Source organism: Trichechus manatus, unplaced genomic scaffold (assembly GCF_000243295.1).
Source record: "Trichechus manatus latirostris isolate Lorelei unplaced genomic scaffold, TriManLat1.0 scaffold00267, whole genome shotgun sequence".
Lineage (NCBI taxonomy): Eukaryota > Metazoa > Chordata > Mammalia > Sirenia > Trichechidae > Trichechus > Trichechus manatus.
The window spans coordinates 1,381,490-1,402,359 of NW_004444203.1; the positions used below are offsets into that span (position 1 = coordinate 1,381,490).

The following is a 20,870-nucleotide window of genomic DNA, read 5'->3' on the forward strand; positions in this document are numbered from 1 at the left end:
CACAACATCTGGGGATTGAGGTGCTAGGATTTCCTTTCTATAGCTCAGGCTCCAGTAGTCTGAATTATCCAACATTTATTGAGTGTTGATTTCTGCCTCAGTTTCTTCATCTGTTAAATGGGCATAATAAGAGTACTTACCTCATAGGGAGGCTGTGAAGCTTGAGGTAGGAGGTCTTAGAACTGCCCCTCTCTCAATCTAATAAGTGCCCAGTAAATATTCACTATGATGTTCATGATGATAACAGTGATCACCATACCAATATGCTGTAATTGCCATTATCACTTTTTGTTGTTCCTGTTGTTTTCAAAATTAGATAACGGCCTCCTCTCTCAAGTATCTGACAGTTTAGTTAGAAAGAGCTAAATACCATTAGCTAATATTGGATGGTTATGGATAATTGATTTATATAACTCCATGCCCTATTGTGTCAATCTAATATCACACAGCTATTTAAGAGAATATTGATTATTTAATAATATATTAAACCAAAACAATGTAATATTAACTGAGAAGGAAAAATCTATGTTTAAGAAATAGCTGTATTGCCTTCATTGTTTGGTAAGTGGGAAGAATGGAATGCCCATTTTATCTCCAGGAAAACTGCCAGGATTCTTGACAGAATTTTTGGAATTATTTGAATAGCTTTCATTTGTAAGAAACTCATGGGGATTAAAATAAAGTTTAGGGACTCAAAAGAACCTCACCAACCAAAGTAAATATATATTCTTTTAAAACTTAAATTCAGACGTGAGTATAATTGTCTAAATTTAGCTTGTAAAGTCTATAAAATAAGCTGTATATAAATACCCACAGTACTCCTTAGTGAGATGAGTTTTAGTTGAGACTTTCTTTTTTTAAATAACTACAACAACAACAAAGGTTTGTAAAGACTTTCCTTTTGAAATATAGGCTTAGGTTACGCTTTTTGCTGTTGTTGCTGTGGTCTACACTGAAGAACCTTCCTTCTCTTTAGAAAGAAGAGCATTTACATGGAAGTAATATTCAGTATATACTAAACTCTGTCATTTTGGTTTTGAAAGTGCTGACACTATTTTTAAGCAGTGGCAAAAAGCATAATTCTTACAGAAATGTATTTTTTTTTGTGATGAAAGTATACACAGCAAAGTGTCTGCCAATTCAAAGACTCAGACTTGCATGCAGAATATTTTTATTAACCACAGAAGATTGCCACTCGATTGAAGATGATTAACGTTGTCTCTGCTTCATAACTGTGACATTGTTCAACCCTGGTGTTCCCAGGGCATGTCAAAATAAAATACAATGACTGCTAACGACAGTAGATGGTACTGAAGCACAAAGAACTGGAGAAAGGAGAAAGGGGAGTTACTATTAAACGATTTTTAGATTTACCTTTATCCATAGGGAACAAGTTCCTTGGAGACAAGATAGAGACAGGACTAACTCTTCCTTTCAAAATGTACTTTGGCTCAAGTCTCCCCAAGAGAGGTATAAGGCAATGATACCATACCAAAGAGAGTATATCCCTTCCATCATTATTTGCTATCTGCATCACACTCTGCACCCTGGTATGTTTCTAACTCTCAAGGCATTTATCACATTATGATTTATAATTTAATGTTTTTAATATTTCTCTGCTTTTCTAAACTGGAAGTTTCAAAATATTAAGAGACTTTTGTTTATATTTGTATCTGTTGCATTAAGTAATATGGTGGCTTACACATCTTTTTTTTCTGGGGGAAATTAATGAGTTATGTCAGCATGCTCTCATTCTGCTGCAAAGGGAAAAGTTTGGAAGGTGAAAGGGAGCAGCAACGATACATGCCCCATCCAGTCAATATGTTCCGGGATAAATTTACAAATGCAGAACAGTGTTGTTGTTGTTTTATATTTTAATAATTCATATTCGATTAACCCAGAGTTCCACCAGTGGGACCATGATTTTCAGAGAATCACTTCAGAGCATTAGGTTTACCAGAACAGCCCCTATACATCTAAGAACACCTTGGCTTATGGAGACATGAGCTTATGAGGTTTCGTTATGAGATTTGACTTTCAAAATATTTTGACTGCAATAGGTGACCTCAGGAATGTAATGATGTTACTTTTTGTGTAAGAAATTGTCTTAAATATACAAAAAAAAATTGGTGTTCTAAAATTGAAGCCTGTGGTTGTGTTCATGTCATAAGACTGTTGTCTTTAATTCTTATTGGTATTTCTGGGAAGGCTGTGGCTTTAGAACTTTTGTTTATTTCTCTTAATCACAGCTCTGTAGCCACTGAGGGTTTTTATATGTGTTTTATTTATTCCACATGAGCCACAGACTTACAACGTGTGGTAGGCTCATCCATGCCTTCCTTCTGCAGTGGTCACCTGATAAAGTAAGTGCTCCCTGGGAAATGTATATTGTAGAAATGTGGAATAAGATGCATTTTCAGACAACCCCATTCATTCAAATTAACCAATGTAACATATTCCTGGGGGCAGTATTGGTTCAGTGGTAGAATTCACCCCTTCCATGAAGGAGTCGTGGGTTTGATTCCCAGCCAGTGTACCTCAAGCACAGCCACCACGGTCTGTCAGTGGATGATGCGTGTGCTATGATGCTGAACAGGTTTAAAGGAGCATCTAGACTAGTACAGACTAGGAAGAAAAGTCTGGCAATCAGCTTCCAAGAAACCAACCTGTAAAAACCCTATGAATCACAGCAGTCCACTCTTGTTGTGTGTGGGGTCGCTGTGGGTCGGGGAGCAGCTTGGCTGCAGCTAACAACATATTCCTAATGATCACAGTGTTTCCCTTAAGATGTCATCATTTCAGTTTTGAGAGCTTGATATTAAATCAAAATCCCTGGTATAAACCTGAGTTCTTTGGTCAAAATGTACTATAAAAATAACTATATTCATATATGATGGGTCAGTGTTCAATATGTGTATTTATATGAGCAGGTTCTTCTTGAGCATATAATAATTCAAACAGAAACAAGAAATAGTCGACGAGTTCATGGCTGTGTGTCTTGGTGCATTGTCAGCGCTCTGCTGCCCACCCCATGCCAGCCGGGCGCACTGCAGCTCCCACTCGGCAGGGTAGTAGACATCGCCCTTCAGAACTGACTCGTAAATACACTTGTCTTCTGTGCCGTGCTCTTCTGGATGAGCTGTTAGTTTTATGCTTGGGTTGGAGAAGTGGTGGACGAAGTGGGAAGTGATTTCCGAGCCATTTAAAGTTGTATTAATTGTGGACAGGCAAGCTAAGGAGGACGAGGTGGATAGTTTTCCCAGGTAAGGGCTTATGTCACTAAGCAAGACTTCTCAAATATATGTATTTTTTTTTTAGGATAACACATTTCAGAACAGTAATATATCATTCCATTGATTCCAACTTTCTTGCCCCAAGTCACTATAGTGTGGATGAGGAGATTTATTTTATTAAAGGGCATTTTGTAACCTTCTTTGCAGGACATCAATCTTCCCAAGCCTTCAGGACTCAAAAAGGAAGAATTTACTCACTTCAAGACACTGATTTTATAAGGCAAAATATATGTTTATAAAAAAATAAGAAACTCCTGTTGTCTGAATCTATCTTTTCTCTAGCAACCAGTGCAGTCTCATATCTGCTTTAAAAAATGAGAACAACAATTTTCTAAGCAACACTAACTCCCACACAAACCAGTTAACCTAAGTGCAAGACTCTTTAAGATTTAGAAATAAGTATGTAGAAGTAAAGAAGGTTCATTAGCATGAGATGAGTTACACCTTTATTCTTAATCAGTACTCTCTTTAAGTGGGGCTAACTATGGGCAGAACACTCATACAGTTTAATGAAAACGTACTGGAATAGAAGTTGGGTGACATGGGTCTAATTCAACCACTGATAGGCTGTGTGACTTTGGAAAACTTTGGGCCTCCGTTTTCTCTTTCAAGGACTCAGGCATCTCTCCTAGTTAAATGCCATAGACTGCATTCAACAGCTGTAACAGTCCCCTCCTGGCAACCCTTGGGCTTCTGTATAGATGGAGAACTGAGTTCTCATAGATGGTGGAAACTGCATTCCTTGTCTGTATTTGAACTTTGGTCAGTGAGCACTGCAGCACTTTGAGACACGATTGGATATTTCTCAATAAAAAGAATCATCTCCCCGAAGCCGTGTTCTCCCATCCCAATAGACAGTCTCAGAAGAGAAGCTATACATTTATTTTACTCCCCTATTATGCACCCTATCAGTAGACACATTTTCAACATGCTTACCCAGTATGTGTACATTTATTATAAATTATATACATGTATCAGTGCATTTATGTAATATGTAGACTATATAACATACTTAAAGATAGAAATCAGGAAAGCATGAGATAAAGTAAACATTACTTTAAATATTTCCCCAACAGTATAGAAACATATATGATTTCACTAAAGCATTATTGTAAATCATAATATTTTTACTACAAGCAATATGAAGAAGTAAGCTTCCATAAAGTTTGAATATGGGTTAAAGCAGTGATTTGAAGTTCTGAGTTTACCTCATTATATGGTTATTAAAATTGGAGTGGCACAAACGGTTAAGTGCTTGACTACTAACCAAAAGGTTGGTGTTTCATATCCACTCAGGGGCAACTAGAAAGAAAGACTTAGTGAGCTACAATCTGAAAAGTCAGCAGTTGAAAACTGTATGGGGGTGCGGGTCTGGGGACCATGGTTTCAGGGGACATCTAGATCAATGGGCATAACACAGTTTGTTAAGAAAATGTTCTGCATCCCATTTTGGTGAGTGGTGTCTGGGGTCTTAAAAGCTAGTGAGCGGCCATCTAAGATACATCAATTGGTCCCAGCCCACCTGGACCAAAGGAGAATGAAGAACATCAAAGTCACAGGAAAATATTAGCCCAAGAGACAGAAAAGGCCACATAAACCAGAGACTTCATCAGCCTGAGACCAGAAGAACTAGATGGTGCCTGGCTACAGCCAATGACCACCCTGACGGGGAACATATCAGAGAGTCCCTGACAGAGCAGGAGAAAAGTGGGGTGCAGAATTCAAATTCTAGTAAAAAGACCAGACTTAATGGTCTGAGTGAGACTGGAGGGACCCCAGAAAGCATGACCCGCAGACTGTCTGTTAGCCCAGAACCGAAACCATTCCAGAAGCTAACTCTTCAGACAAAGATTAGATTGGACTATAAGACATAAAATGATACTCGTAAAGAGAGTGCTTCTTAGCTCAAGTTGATACATGAGACTAAATGGGCAGTTCCTGTCCGGAGGTGAGATGAGAAGCAAAACGGGACAGGAGCTGGCTGAATGGATATGGGAAATCTGGGGTGGTAAGGATGAGCGTGCTGTCATATTATAGGGAGAGCAGCTAGGATCACATAACAATGTGTGTATAAATTTTTGTATGAGAAACTGACCTGAACTTTAAACTTTCACTTAAAGTACAATAAAATATATAGTATGTATCTTTCTTGTAATCTTTTTTACCCTCCAGAAGACTTCTGCTCACTTTTCATCTGCTTATGAGGTAGGTGTCTGCTGTCTGTTTACTGTGTGATGTTTTCCATGCATATCATGACCAGAACTTGAGCTCTGAGTTCAGTGTTCTTTGCATTACGTATTTCCATAGCTCTCTTCCTTTGGAGTAAAATATTCGTCTAAAAAAGGAGTATTCTCAAGTCATTAATCTTTCAGTTATACAGTGGATATAAAGTATTCACACTACCAAATATTAGTGACTCTAAAGATTGCTTTTGACAAAGTGCGTAAGACTCATAACATTGTTCTTTTGTGTAGTCTAACCTTGATCTTATTAGAGATTTAGTATTTTTCTCCTCCAGAATAATATTTATACTCAATGGTCTTATGGATAATGACAAAGTATCTTCGAACTCATGCTATTATTGTGATATCCCAGATAAGTAACAAGGTGGATTGTATTTTCTTTTTTTGACCAATAATGGGAATCCAAAAAGAACTTTAGCCTAAGGACATGGGGAAGATAAAAGTATCAGGGTTTCTAGGAAAACCATTTTAGAATGTACAGGACTCTTTGGTACCATTGTATACTGCTGTGAATTCCGTAAATCCTGACATCAGCCTGGGAAGAAAACAAACGTTAATTGTTAGGCATTTCACGTACATTATCTCATGTGATCATCACAATTACTTTGGGAGTTATGTCCTAGTAGCTCCATTTTATCCAGTTGCCCTCAAGTTGACTCTGGCTCATGGTGAACCCATGTGTGTCAGAGTAGAACAGTGCTCCACAGGGCTTTCAGTGGCTGATTTTTAAGAAGTAGAATGTCAGGCCTTTCTTCCAAGACACACCGGTGGATGGATTTGAACCTCCAATCTTTCGGTTAGCAGCAGAACGCATTATATGAGTCACACAAGTATTAGCGAGTGGGATTTGAACTGAAGACTCTGGGACTCCATGGCTCGTGTTCAGTCACTGCACAAAACTGGGCCCTGCACTGCTCACCTCAGAAGTGGATTCCCTCCTCATTCCACTTCTCCTGCCCAGGTTACTCCTGGTGAGAAGTGGAGCACCGAAGCAGGAGAGCCAAGGTAGATGATTTCCAGAATCATCTGAATAAGGCCTGTAGAATTTGGGTTGTCATTTTTGCTGGCTGATTTTGGGAAAATGGCACAGTCTGATAAGTAAATGCAAAATGTCACTCCAGAAACAAATGTACGGATCCAAATGCAGCAAAAAAGATGATCGATGACTGTTAGAACTCAAATTATCTCTGTAATGTAGAATCCATCCCATTCTATTCCATAAGACAAAACAATGAAAACAAAAACACAAAATCAGGTTTCCAAACTATGTTACAAAATTCGAGCCTCATGCTCCTTTTCAAAAGGAGTTCCTTGATGCTTGTGTTGTTTCGTGCTATTTAACAGGTTATGGAATAATCTTCCTTACATCCATTTTTTCATTGGAAACAACGGTCCTTGACTTTTTTGAGGGCTGTGGGGGCATATGGGGTATGGACTTCCTTGGAGAATCTGATTAAAATATTCAGCGTTTCCTGTGCACACATGAACGCACAGCTTCAGGCTGTTCGCAGAGTCAGAAGGGCATGCAGGAACGTGTGGCACTCAGGTTTCAGTTCCTGTTCTACAGCTGACCAATTAACCAAATGGGTTTATTATCTATTTGGGCCTCTTTTTTTAAATAGCAAGGAAATTAGTCGTGATTATGTATTATAAGTTATTTTTAAAGGATGGTTTTAATTTAATTATGTAGTTTTATATAAGTTGGCCTACCTACCCATAACCCCTTGCTGTCTAGTCGATCATGACTCATAGTAACCCTATAGGACAGAGTAGAACTGCCCCACAGGGTTTCCAAGGAGTGGCTGGTCGATTTGAATTGCCGACTTTTTGGTTAGCAGCTGAACACTTAACCACTGTGCCACCAGCGTTCCAGTGAATACTGTGTCTGCATATCTTGGATGATTTGCAGTTTGTGTGTAATCTTAAGATGTTTCCCCCTTGTTACATAGTTTTGCAGTCTCACTGCATTTGCAGAGTAATTTCTTTATCGTTTACAATTCTGGCTTTAGTAACACTGCAGAATCAGTTTCACATAAACCAACCAGTGATTCTCAACTAGGAAAGAGACACTCCTATCAGAATTACCAGGAGACGGTGGCCTTTCCAATCTGTTCCTGCCCTATATTACCATCTCCCTCCAAGATTCTCATGGGGCCCTTAAGAAGGGCCTTCCACAGGAAATTTATAGATAGACTAGTAATTTTTGATATAACCAAACACAAAAAACCAAACCCATCGTCACTGAGTCGATTCTGACTCATATCGACCCTATAGGACAGGTAGAACTGCCCCATAGGGTTTCCAAGGAGCGGCTGGTGGATTTGAACTGCCAACCTTTGGTTAGTAGCCATAGCTCTTAACCACTATGCCACCAGGGCCACTAATTTTTTATATAGTATCTATGAAGTACTTGTAGGCATTTTGTGACAAAATATCAAAGCTATTTTGTTACAGATGTGAAGATAGAAATAGTACAGTCTAATGCAGTGCAGCTGAAAGTTATATTTTAATTAAGCATGAATTAGTATGGGGAACTATAGAGGGGATAGTTGTTTGACAAGAAGAAAGCTAATTGTTAAATTATAAAGGTACTCGCTAGGATTGATTCATCCTGCATCTGTTTTATTCAAATAACATGTTTTGAACCTCATCATTGCAGCACCTATACCCAAAACCCTAATACCAAAACAGACAAACAAACCAACCAGAAATCTTTGAAGAAATTACTTTTCTCAAATTTTTGTTCCTCGGTTTTTTGCCTTTGGAACTCTGGAAAATCAACCCTTTAGCAGTTTCTTATTTAATAATGCCTTTCCTAAAACTTTTCTGCCTTGCTTTTTACTGATAAATGATGACCACAAACCTGTTCTACGTGCCCCTCCTGGCAGCAGTTACTACTTCAACTGTAATAGTAGTTTAAAGTAATTTATTTTGGCTAACTAAGGAGCAGGGTTTAACTACCCATATCTAAGACAAGACTACCTTCTTCAGTCCAATAGTGAACTTAAAAAAAATAAAGAAATTCATACAAAGTTTGCAAGAAGCAAAGCCAGATATTAACATCTAAACTTAAATGAGTTAATTTACTAATGAGGTTAGATGATTGGAGATCTGATTCTTTGTGATTAGATGGTTAAAGATTGGATATGATCCTTCTATTAATAAATCACAGTTGAATTTGACAAGAAAAATTAAGTATAAGTCTCCTACTGAAAGCTGTTAATGAGTAAAAATTAAATCAATACCATAAACATTTCATCTTCTGTATCAATTCCAGAGAATGTAAAATATCACATTAAAAACCTAAATATATTGGTTAAATGACAGTTCTAATTTTCCTCCTTTTGGAACTTTTGTTTCTTAAATGAAGTACTAATATTGCAATTATGTTTTCTCGTCCGCTGTGTAAGTATATGCTTTGACAGTGTTCTGATGCAAGAAAATATTTGTAACTAAACATAACGTGAGTATTGTAACTTAATAAAGAGTAGTAGCATTTCAGAAACCTTTGCAATATATTCAAAGCATAAGCTCCATAAAAGGAATGTAACCATTATTTGTGTGAAGATAGTTTAAACTCAGTAATTATCTAGATTAACAGGAACAATGAAAAATAATAACTTTTACTGGGTGCTTGCTATGTGCACAGGATGGTTCTAAGTTCTTTATTTTTTGTGTCATTTGATACAAGATTTCTAAGAAGTAAGAACTATTACTGAGCCATTTATGCCTGTAAGGGATAAGGAAGACTGAAGAAGAATTGACACCTTTGAATTGTGGTGTTGGCAAAGAATATTGAATATACCATGGGCTGCCAAAAGAAGGAACAAATCTGTCTTGGAAGAAGTACAACCAGAATGCTCCTTGGAAGCAAGGATAGCAAGACTTCGTCTCACATACTTTAGACATGTTGTCAGGAGGGACCAATTCCTGGAGAAGGACATTGTGCTTGGTAAAGTAGAGGGTTAGCAAAAAAGAGAAAGACCCTCAATGAGATGGATTGATACAGTGGCTGCAACAATGGGCTCAAGCATAATGATTATGAAGATGGCGTAGGACCGGGCAGTGTTTCATTCTGTTGTACATGGGGTTGCTATGAGTCTGAACCGATTCCATGGCACCAAAAGAGTTTAAGTGATTTGCTTGTGCTAACATACAGCTAGTAGGTAATAAAGGTGGAATTAATAACATAAACCAACCAAACCAAACCCATTGCCATGGAGTTGATTCTGACTCATAGTGACTCTATAAGACTTAGAAGAACTGCCCCTTAGGGTTTCCAAGGAGCAGCTGGTGGATTCGAACTGCTGACCTCTTGGTTAGCAGGCGTAGCTCTTAACCACCAGACCACCAGAACTCCAACAATTAATAACATATTATGTCCTAAAAACTGTCATACATGTAGGATCTCAGTGATGTGTTAGGTTTGTAATTAATGTTGCTGGTTTCATCATATGTTGCCTTCCTGAAAGGACTTCCTTCCCTTTCCATTCATAAGCATAGAAACACACATACAGACACAAATGTACTCATTTGCACACACTGTTAGCATAGGCCAAACTCTGTTACCTTTAAAGGCCACATCACTTTTAAATAAGAGACTTTTATTCATGATCAAAGTTGGCCATATATGAGAAGATAAAAAGAAGAATTAGTTAAAGTAAGAAGCTCTTTGCTTCACTGCATCCTTCATAAGGATCCAGACAAGAGATGCAGATCTGAACTAGAGAAATATTCTCTTACATACAAGATGACACTGCTTACTCTGAAACACACGAGGAAATTCCTGGAGCCACACATACACATATACATATATTCATTATATGGGAGTCCTGATCTGGCAGTAGGGTTTCAGACTGTTAGCTATACCTACAGCTCATTGTCCATAACTTAGTAACATTCCTAGCTGCAACACAGGCTGGGACACATGGTCTTTGAGTGGTGTGACCAACTCTGAATGAGGGTTCTGTAATTTCTGAGAATGGATGTTTGGTAGGTGATTAGTAGTATTGCACTCATCTATTGACTGCATCTCTTTTATCAAAGTTGAAAACTGGCCTAAGTCTTGTTTGATCACCCTTGCATACTGTGAAATAGAAACCTGCGGAATGTCTTGGACAGACTTCACTAATGTTTCTAATTAAGGGTGATTTGTGTTGATGAGTAAAATAATAAAAAGATCTGCTGTTGGTAAATTAGAAAGGTTGGGGTAAAAGTGTTCATTTCTCCTGAAGATTATGCTGACCCACTAATCTTTTTTGTCTGGGAATCTTCCTCTATTACAAAGGTGAAATCCTAGAATTGAGGAGATTGTGGTGGAGTGAGGCCCACTTATTTCATAACTAACCTTTCATGATACAAGTAATTTTTAAAAGTAGCTCAACAGAAAGTCATCACATTTAATTAGATGCCAGGGACCTCACCCCTACAAGAAAGATATTTGGTCACTAGAAGTCTTGAATCATTTTTATAAGTACTAGTGGGTAACCGTTTTTAATAAGTAGATATTTTAATTAACTATGTAGTTCTTTTAAAGTATCTACTGATTAAGTTCAGTATCATCTGTTAGAACAAGTCCAGGGGCCAACTGCGGAACAGACCATCAACTGCTCATATGCACATTCAAGTTGAAGTTGAAGAACATTAAAAGAAGTACACAGGAGCCAAAATATGACCTTGAGTATAACACACCTAAATTTGGAGATCATCTTGAGAATAGATTTGATGCATTGAACACTAACGACCGAAGGCCAGACTAGTTGTGGGAAGACATCAAGAGTGTCATACGTGAAAAAAGCGAAAGGTCATTAAAGATACAGGAAAGAGAAGACCAAAATGGATGTCAGAAGAGACTCTGAAACTTGCTCTTGAACGTAGAGTAGCTGAAGTCAATGGAATAAATGATTAAGTAAAAGAGCTGAACAGAATATTTCAAAGGGCAGCTCAAGAAGACAAAGTAAAATATAATAATGAAATGTGCAAAGGCCTGGAGTTCGAAAACCGATAGGGAAGAACACACTCAGCATTTCTTACGCTGAAAGAACTGAAGAAAAAATTCAAGCTTTCAGTTGCAATTTTGAAGGATTCTATGGGCAAAATATTGAATGACACAGGAAACATCAAAGTAAATGGAAGGAATACACAGTTACTGTATGAAAAAGAATTGATCAACGTTGAACCATTTCAGGAGGTAGCATATGATCAGGAACCGATGGTACTGAAGGAAGAAGCCCAAGCTGCACTGGAGGCATTGGCAAAAAACAAGGCTCCAGGAATTGATGGAATACCAATTGAGATGTTTCAACAAATGGATGCAGTGTTGGAGGTGCTCACTCATCTATGCCAAGAAATTTGGAAGACAGCTATGTGGCCAACTAACTGGAAGAGATCTATATTTGTGCCCATTCCAAAGAAAAGTGATCCATCAGAATGCAGAAATTATTGAACAATATCATTACTATCACACGCAAGTAAAATTTTGCTGAAAATCATTCAAAAACAGCTGCAGCAGTACATTAACGGGGAACTGCCGGAGATTCAAGGCGAACTGAGAAGAGGATGTGGAATAAAGCAGATTTCGAAGAGAATGTGGAATGAAGGATATCGTTGCTGATGTCAGATGGATCTTGGCTGAAAGCAGAGAATACCAGAAAGATGTTTGCCTGTGTTTTATTGACTATGCCAAGGCATTTGACTGTGTGGATCATAACAAATTATGGATAAGAATGGAAATTCCACAGTGGCTACTTGTGCTCATGTTGAACCTGTGAATAGACTAAGAGGCAGTTGTTCAAACAGAGCAAGGGGATACTGCATGGTTTAAAATGAAGGAAGGTGTGTGTAAGGATTGTATTCTTTAACCATACTTAATTCAATCTGTATGCTGAGCAAATAATCTGAGATGCTGGGCTATATGAAGGAGAATGCAGCATCAAGATTGGTGGGAGACTCATTAACAACCTGTGATATGCAGGTGACACAACCTTACTTGCTGAAAGTGAAGAGGACTTGAAGCACTTTCTGATGAAGATCAAGGACTACAGCCTTCAGTGTAGATTAGACTTCAACATAAAAAAAACACAAAATTCCTCACAACTGGACCAATAAGCAACGTCATGATAAATGAAGATTGAAGTTGTCAAGGATTTCATTTTAATTGAGTCCATAATCAAAGCCCATGGAAGCAGCAGCAAAGAAATCAAACGTCGTATTGCATTGGACAAATCTGCTGCAAAAGACCTCTTTAAAGTGTTAAAGAGCAAAGATATCACTTCAAGGACTAAGGTGCACCTGACTCAAGCCATGATATTTTCAATCGCTTCATATGCATGTGAAAGCTGGACAATGAAGAAGGAAGACCAAAGAAGAATTTGTGCCTTTAAATTATGGTGTTGGTGAAGAATATGGAACATACCATGGACTGCCAGAAGAATGAACACATGTATCTTAGAAGAAATACAGCTGGAGTGCTCCTTGGAAGTGAGGATGGTGAGACTTCATGTCAGGTACTTTGGATGTGTTATCAGAAGGGATGAGTCCCTGGAGAAGGACATTGTGTTTGGTAAAGTAGAGTACCAGCAGAAAAGAGGAAGATCCTCCATGAGATGCATTGACACAGTAGTTGCAACAATGGGCTCAAGCATAATAACTATTGTGAGGATGGTGCAGGACCGGACAGTGTTCCGTCCTGTTGTACAAATGGTGGCTGAGTCAGAACCAACTTGATGGCACCCAATAACAACAACAACAACATGTAGTTCTCTTTAGATATACAGAAAGTGTACCTTATCCAATCCAAAGTATAAGAGGTAATATCTTCACCTCACCCAATTTTAGATTAATGAGTGTGCTCAATTTTGTTTAATATGAGACTTTATTTTCAACAAATGCACAAAAAAGCTTTTTTCCTTATTCAGAGAGATTTGATGAAATAATAAGATAATACAAATAATTCAAGTAAAAAGTGAATAAAGGATATAAACGGACAACCCACACAAGAATTAGGTATAAACACTAAAATAATTCTTTCTAGTTAACAGTAAAAAATGTACAAGATAAAAAAAAAAAAAAACCATAGGTTAAAAAATACTAAAATTTAAGAAAATCAATGATCCATTTCCATGTATTTCAGATAACCACTAAAAATTTTTTTGAAAAAATTTATAAAGAAATATTCAGCTTTCTCAGTAAACTTCAAGAAACTCAATGAAGGGGGTTTCAGTCAAAAATCTTATGTGAAGAAAATGCTGTCTTTAGTGACAAGCATCCTTTTAGCTCTTGCTAAACTTTCTTACCTATGGAAATGGTAATCAGTAATTTAAGACAGCTGTCTAACATGTCTCTTTCCATAATGACAGAAGCCATGTCTGTACCGTCTTGAAACATACTAATCTGCTTTGGAAACTTGTAACTGTTGTTGTGGGCTGTCGTGTCCACTCCGACTCACAGCAACCTTATAGGGCAGAGTAGAACTGCCCCATAGGGTTTCAAGGCTATAATCTTTACAGAAGCAGACTGTCACATCTTTCCGCCTTAGAGTGGCTGGTGAGTTCAAACCACCCACTTTTTGGTTAGCAGCTGAGCGCTTTCTTTGGAAACTCTTGCAGTAGTACTTTGAGTACTTCCTTTCTTTTCCTGATTTTAAGATTTTTCTGCCTCGGTATCAGTTATGTTACTCAAGCAAAACTTCGCATTTCTCTAAAATCTGCCACAGTCCCAGCTTGCATCTTTAGTTTCTCTAATGGTTTTTATGAAAATTCAGTTTGCAAATATCGTTGTCATCAAGTTTATTTAAAATATTCCTCCGTTAGAAAAATGTAGAATAAAATTCAGATTCACAGGGAGAAAAAAAAAAGACCAGACTAACTGGCCTGACAGAGACTGGAGAAACCCCAAGAGTATGGCCCCTGGACACCCTTTTATCTCAGTACTGAAGTCACTCCTGAAGTTCACCCTTCAGCCAAAGATACAATGGTACATTGATTAAGAGCTCAGCTGTGGACCAAAAGGCCAGCAGTTCGAATCTGCCAGCTGCTCCTTGGAAACCCTGTGGGGCAGTTCTACTCTGTCCTGTAAGGTCTCTGTGAGTCAGAATTGACTTGGCAGCAATGGGTCTTTTTTTTTTTTTTTAATAGGGCAAACAATAACACACGTGGGGAACGTGCTTCGTAGTTCATTCATGCATATGAGACTAAATGGGCACCAGCCCAAAAGCAAAGATGAGAAGGCCGGAAGGGACAGGAAAATTGGACAAATGGAAACAGGGAACCTGGGGTGGAGAAGGGGAGAGTGTTCGCACATCACAGGGTTGGCATCCAGTGTCACAAGAACAATTTCTGTACTGTTTAATGAGAAACTAATTTGCTCTGTAAACTTCCACCTAAAGCATAGTAAAAATAATAATAATAAAATACTTCATTATACAATTTTCCTTTTTTTTTTCATTCTGCTGTCCATGTTCAGTGCAAGTATTTTTTTAAAATTGTTATTATGTATGTAAACTGTATCCCCTGTAGACACCCTTCTTTGTGAGAATAGGGTTTATTTAATGTTAGAAAAAGAATTATGATAATTTACTTTTTTGTCTGATATAAATTATTACTAAAACAGTAATTTCAGTTAATATTTAATATGAAATATCTGTTTTAAGAATTATTTTAAGCTTTATTAAATAAGCAACTAGGAAAAAAGGATCCAATTATTAAAAAATTATAATAATAATATATAATTACTTAAAGAATTATAATAATAGTATATAATTCCTTAAAGATTACCTACTGACACTTAAAAAGCAACTTAACTTTCGTGTCTCTCTGTAGTGTGTTCTTTAGAAAGCTTTTCCCTCCTTGAATTGAAATATTTTGTTCCATTTGGTATTATTTCACCATTACTTTTTTCTGTATCCAGTGTTTTTTGTACGTCCTCATTCCTCCCACATACTAGATCTCAAGGTCTTCAACATGTCCATCCTGGATTATTTTAAGACCCCTCCTCCCATTTTATAAATTTTATATCAGCAAGGATAAATGAAGAGGAATCATCTCTTAGTGGATTTTTAACACCACACTACTATGATAATGTACATGAACAGATATAGGATGTAGTCAGCCGTTTTAATTTCTTTTTTCTTGTTAGACGTTTATGCTACCTTTCTTTCATAGGTATAGGTTTTTTTGTTTTGCTATCTCAAGTCCTTATATTTTAATGTTTTGCTTTTTTATTGCTAGTGTTCCATTTCTTGCAGCATTAAATTCAACAGTAGCCTCTGTAGCAGGGCCTCACCGTGCTATCAAGGGGCAGCACTCAGTGGGGAGGTGGCCCTGCTAGGGCATGTTAAATGAGGAGGACATCTCGGGGCAGCTCTGCTCTGTCCTGTAGGGTCGCTGTGAGTCGGAATCAACTCCACGGCAATGGGTTTAAAGATAAAGAAGTCCAAACAGCAGCCGATCGTGGAGCTGGTGCAGGACCAGGCAGTGGTTTAGTTTACTTGTACGTGGGATCTTCATAGAGTGGTGGCCTACTCTACCATTAAAAAAAAGAAGAAAGCAAACCCATTGCTGTCGAGGTGATTCTGACTCATAGCGACCCTATAGGACAAAGTAGAACTGCCCCATAGGGTTTCCAAGGAGCAGCTGGTGGATTCGAACTGCTGACATTTGGTGAGCAGTCGAGCTCTGTTAACCACTGTGCCACCAGGGCTCTATAGATAACAACAACAAAACCAAGAAAAGGAACTGTTTGGTGATAGACATGTACACAGCTGCTGTGATCCATTCCCTCCTTTTTCAGAGAGAGACACTTGGGGGAAAGGTAATAAGACATGTCACCCAGTCTGATCTTCTTGTTAGTGGATCCTATAGACTAATGATACTTGCCAGGAGGAATAGACTTTATCTCTTCTTAGCAGAACGCCTTTAGCAGGATGTCCTTGGCTGAAGAATTGCTTGTAGTAAATAAACCCTGGGTCTATGGATTTATCATGCAATAAACCATACAACTCTTTGTGAGTATAAAATGAATATGTTTCATAACTTAAACACTCTCTGCTATATGACCTGCACTTGGACCTCTCTTGGACTTCATCCATTATTCTGGGTGAGAAAGACCATGTGCAATCCAGGAAGGAGGGACCTGGGGGGGGGGGTCACATGGGATGTGTTGGGCTTCTTTATCTCAGCCTCTGGATTGCCCTTATCCTGGAAATTATTAGTAAAGCTTGATACTGTGTGCCTTTGGCTGGGTTCTCTACAGAAGCAAAATCAGTGAGGTGTGTGTATATATATGTATATATATACACACATACACACACACATATATGTATAGAAAGAGAGAGAGAGAGAGATTTATATCAAGGAAATGGCTCATGTGGTTGTAGAGGCTGGGAAGTCCGAAGTCCGTGGTTCAGGCTGGAGGTTTCTCCTGACTCACGTAGCTGCAGGTCAGACAGCAGGCCTCTGGCTCACAGGCTGCAGAGGCCTACGAATCACAAGCTCGGCAGGTAAGCTGCTAGCTCAAGCCCCAATAACCAGAGGTCAGATGAGGAGCCAGCTGCAGGATCCAGAGTGAGCAAAAGCCTATGAGCTTTGCCAGGAAGTCCACTTATATTGGATACAGGCCACACCCCCAAGGAAACTCCCTTTCAACAGATTGGCTGCTTGTAGCAGATCTCGTCAGGGAAGTGATTACATTATATCATGTCTCATCATGGAGGTGATTACATCATTAAGTAGCTGCCAAAGTACATCATAACTGCCAAACCACTGAGAATCATGGCCCAGCCAAGTTGACACACAATCTTAACCATCACGGTGTGTAAGAGCTCTGATTCATTAGGTCTTACTTGACTATCCAAAATTGTGAGTTAATGCAGATTTTTACCTTTTCCTTCACTGGTCTACACAACTTGTAGGCTACCCTCCTGGGATTATTTTCTTTGTCAGAACTGCCCTGAAGTGATATAAATGAGGAAAATCAAATACAATGTAAAATCAGAACTAGATTCAAGAAATTAATATTTAACGACCCTGATAAATATGGGTGATGGTTAGCAGTTCCTTTTACAGACTCTCGTAACTTCCCTTTGAAGTAGTAGGCATAAAAAAAAGACAAAATTCTGGACTATTAAAGCAGAATTAAAATTTTGCCAGAATATGGGACAATTTTTACTTTCTTCTGAAGCTAGTGGAATTAGGTAGCCTGTGTTTGTTACACCTTTGATTCACACTTGCCCTGTCTGTTCTGTGACTAAGAGAGTCAGGAAGAGTCCTAAACAGAGAATGAGGCTTCTGTGACTATGTAGCATGGATTTTCTCCTTAAAGCGACACTCTCAACCATAAATTGCACCTCACAGAAAACAAACAGGGAAGAAGTGGCATATGGAAAAGGATGGGAAAGATGTGATTTCAACAGGGGCAACCCTGGGAAGTGGGTGGCAAGGAATTCTGCGGATTGTGTTTTACATTATCTACTTTATGTGGCCAGACTACCAGAAAACCCAGCAGTCGGAGTAGGAGAATCCTACATCTCAGTCTAATAGTCACAGGCTGCATGACAGCTTAGGAGGTTACTTTGGGAACACCAGATCAGCTTCCCTTTCTGCCTTAAGTCTGAGAAGGGGAATGGATGGAGAGCCCAGCACCCGTGTGCAGAAAGGGGGCTGGAAGGAATCCTTAGTTCCTGTCTGTTCATAAACATAAGGTCCAAATGGCTGTATTCTCACAAATAATAGCAAAACAACAAACAAACAAAAACACCAAATACCCAAAGAAGTCCAAACAGCAGCCGATCGTGGGGCTGGTGCAAGACCAGGCAGTGGTTTAGTTTACTTGTATGTGGGATCTTCATAGAGTGGTGGCCTACTCTACCATTAAAAAAAGAGAAAAAAGCAAACCCACTGCTGTCGATTCTGACTCATAGCGACCCTATAGGACAAAGTAGAACTGCTCCATAGGGTTTCCAAGGAGCAGCTGTGGATTCGAACTGCTGACAGAAAGACTAATGCATTGCCTAGACAGCGTTGTCTGTTTTCCCACACTCTCCTCTTTTTTCATATCCTGGGTATTGCCAGTGTGATAGATGAAAAAAATGATATTTTTGTACAGATTTGCATTTACTGATTATGAGTAAGACTAGCCCCTTATATTTTTGTTGGTTATTTGTATTACTCCATCTGTGAAATTCTTGTTTTTTTTTGCCAAGTTTTCCATAAGGTTGTTGGTCTTTTTCTTGTTGATTTATATGAAGCTAATTTTTAATAAAGGAAAAATATCCTCCTGTGTGATAGATGTATTACAAATATTTTTTCCCAGTTTTTCATTTGCCTTTTTGTTTCAAGCAGACATCTTAAATTTTAATGAGATTACATTTATCAGTGTTTTTCTTTTTCTTTACCGCATTTGATTTTCATATCGAGCCTAGAAAGGCTTCACTCCGTCCTATATGATTTTATTGTTTTATATTTGTCTTTCTTCTCTGGGAAATACATAGGGGTCGAGAATACTTATAGGAGTCCAATCTGTCAATAGCCTTCAACTTGTAAAATAAATATTAATTCAAATTTATTCAAAAATATTATTGAGCATGTACATTGTGCCAGCCACCTTTCTAGGTTCTTGGGGGGCATATCATTGTACAGAACAGATGGTGCTGCCCTCATGGAAGATAAAAATATGCTTTACTAATAAGGGATTTTTATACTGTGTTACAAGGCAATAGGAACTATGGAGAAGGAAAGAAGATCAGGGGAAAGGAGGTCAAGAGCGCTGTGTTATTGAAGGGAGGTTTATAGTTGTGAATAGGGTGGTCAGAGTAGACCCCATTGAGAAGGTGCCATTTAAGCAAAGACTTGAAGGAGATGAGGGAATGAGCCCTGTGAAAAGCCCAGCAAGTACGACAATGAGTGTAAGTATTCTCAGGCAAGAGCATACCTGGCCTGTTCCAGGGGCAGCAAGGAGGTCCCTGTGACTGGAGTGGAGTTTGCAACGGGATGAGTAGTGAGAGATGGTGCTGGAGAAGTAAGGACAACAGATATGTAGAGCATTGTTGGCTGTTGTAAGGACTTCAACTTTTACTTTGAGTGAAATGAGAACCACTGCAGGGTGGCAAGCAGAGGAGTGAGGGATCTGGTTAACATTTTAAAAGGACCCCTGGCAACTGTTTGGGGTAGAGACTCTTGGGGGACAGGGAGCAAATTGCTGAACAGAGGTGTAACATAACCTCATTATGTGACAAAGTATAGATGCATATATATAATACACTCACACACACACACACACCTGGTAAATACATGCATAGAAAAACATTTTGGAAGACTTAAGTGGCTTATTTGGTTTATCAGAAATCATTTCTTTATCAGGCGTGAATTCTCCCGTGGAGAGGACACTTGTCTTAGAAGTCGAGATTCTTATTTTACAATGTAGAGCCAATTTGAAATTATGCTGGAAAAAACGGCATAAAAAGAAATACAGCATCATAGTTTTCCCCTTATTTGAAATGATGCGTTTGTTTTTTTTCTAGATTTTATTTATCTTGTTGTTGTTGAGAATATACACAGCAAAATATACACCAGTTCAACAGTTTCTACATGTATAATTCAGTGACATTGATTATGTTGTTTGAGGTGTGCAACCTTCTCACCCTCCTTTTCTGAGTTATTCCTTCCCATTAACATAAAGTCACTGCTCCCTAAGATTCCTATCTAATCTTCGAGTTGCTGTTGTCAATTTGATCCCACATAGATAGTTCTTAAAAGCATAATGCTCAAGGCAGATGTTTTCCACTAGTTAAGCTAAACTACTGTTTGGTTTTAAGAAGACTTCAGGGGATATTTTTGATTTAAGGTTTAAAGATTAACTCCGGGAAATAGTTTCAGGGGTTCATCCAGCTTCTATTGCTCCAGAAAGTCTGGAGTCTGTGAGAATTTGGAATTTTGTTCTGCTTTTCCTCTCTTTTCTGTAGTATATTTTCTTTTTAAAAAAAAAATTTTTTTTTTTTTTTGTACTTTAGGTGAATGTTTACAGAACAAATAGTTTCTCATTAAACAGTTAGTACATATACTGCCCTATGACAATGGTTAACAACCCTACAACATGTCAACACCGTCCTTACTCAACCTTGGGTTCCCTAACACCAGCTTTCCTGTCCCCTCCTGCCTTCTAGTCCTTGTCCCTGGGCTGCTATGCTTCATTAGTCACATTTTGTTTTATGGGGCTGTCCAATCCCCGACTGAACGGTGAACCTCGGAAGTGACTTCACCGCTGAGCTAAAAGCGTGTCTGGGGGCCATACTCTGGGGGTTTCTCCAGTCTCTGTAGGGCAGTAAATCTGGCCTTTTTTT

The 20,870-nt window shown here is 38.4% G+C and overlaps 1 protein-coding gene across 2 annotated transcripts in view; it reads left to right on the forward strand.

Annotated features, from left to right (window-relative positions):
• Positions 1 to 20,870, forward strand: part of GPM6A (glycoprotein M6A) — a 449,726-nt gene that overhangs the window by 98,646 nt on the left and 330,210 nt on the right. The window lies entirely within an intron of this gene.